This window comes from Nicotiana tabacum, chromosome 24 (assembly GCF_000715075.1).
Source record: "Nicotiana tabacum cultivar K326 chromosome 24, ASM71507v2, whole genome shotgun sequence".
In the NCBI taxonomy this organism is placed as follows: Eukaryota; Viridiplantae; Streptophyta; class Magnoliopsida; order Solanales; family Solanaceae; genus Nicotiana; species Nicotiana tabacum.
In genome coordinates this window covers 85,332,318-85,333,518 of record NC_134103.1, presented here as the reverse complement: position 1 = coordinate 85,333,518, position 1,201 = coordinate 85,332,318, and the positions used below count along the sequence as shown (strand labels likewise).

The 1,201-nt window shown below is 40.3% G+C and overlaps 1 non-coding gene across 1 annotated transcript; it reads left to right on the top strand.

The window, feature by feature from the left end:
• The first annotated feature begins 1,094 nt into the window (after nt 1–1,094).
• On the top strand, nt 1,095–1,201 carry LOC142178651 (small nucleolar RNA R71). Its single transcript, XR_012706921.1, has one exon. It is a non-coding gene; the product is annotated as a small nucleolar RNA R71 (small nucleolar RNA).

The window sequence follows — 1,201 nt, the reverse complement described above, 5'->3', positions numbered from 1 at the left end:
AGGTCTCTTATATTTTCCTCTTCTTTGTCAGAATTTCCTTCAAGAACTTGGCATAAGCCGGCATTTGTGAGAGCACTTCTGTGAATGGTAGGTTTATATGAACCTGTTTCAGCACATCTAGAAATCTCTCAAAACTGCTTGTCTAGCTTTTCTCGACTCAACTTTTGGGGAAAAGGCAACGCAGACATATGCTTGCTCTCATCATGTTCCGCCCTTCTTGATTTTTCTTCCTTCTTTTTCTCAGTTTTCATCGGGCCTTTATTCTTTTTATCAACATCACCCTTCAACTGCTTCTCACTTTCTTTTTCAAAGTTTACCTCATTTTGGATCGGGGTGGGATCTTTCAACACTTGTCCACTTCTCAAAGTTACATCCATCAATATTTCTTTTGGATTTACGGGAAGTGTTCCTGGGGCTCTCTCCTACATTAGAGTAGCTAAGTGCCCAACCTGTTTTTCCAGTCTTCAAAAAGATGTACTCAATTCTTTGATAGCTGCATCATATGCATCAAGCCTCTCATCTATCTTGATAATGAAGGTCTTCATAAGATCTTCCATGCTAGATTGATTCGACTGTGGAGAGTGATACTGTTGCCTCTGCTTATTTTGAAAACTTGTAGCTCCTTGTTCTTGGAATCTAGGGTTGTTTTGTTTCCATGCAATTGCAGTACCCCAGGTGAACTCCATGAAAAGTCGGGGTGCCTCTGACCCATTGCATTATAGTTTCCTACATCATTCACTTCCTCAATTGAGGCTTGGCACTCATGGGTGAGGTATCCTCTTCTACATATATCACAAGCTGCGTGGTGTACATTTTGCATCGAAGCTACAGTTAGCTTCCGTATTTCTTTAGCCATAGTATCAAATTGTATGCACGCAGATGTAGTAGCATCAACTTGGTGAACACCAGTTGATTTTCTTCTTTCCATACTCTTAGAGGGCTACTGATTAGCATCTTCAGATAATTCATCAAGAATTGTAACTATCTCTTCTGGAGTCTTCTTCATAAAAAGGCCTCCAACTGCATTGCTCAAAGTTCTACGCGAGGCCGATGTCAATCCATCCCAAAAATCCTGGAGTGTCATCCAGAGTTAAATTCCGCTATGTTGACACCTTCTAACTATCTCCTTAAACCTCTCCCATGCTTCAAAAATAGTTTCATTCTCTTTCTGGAAGAAGTTATGGAATTCTCTTCTAAACTT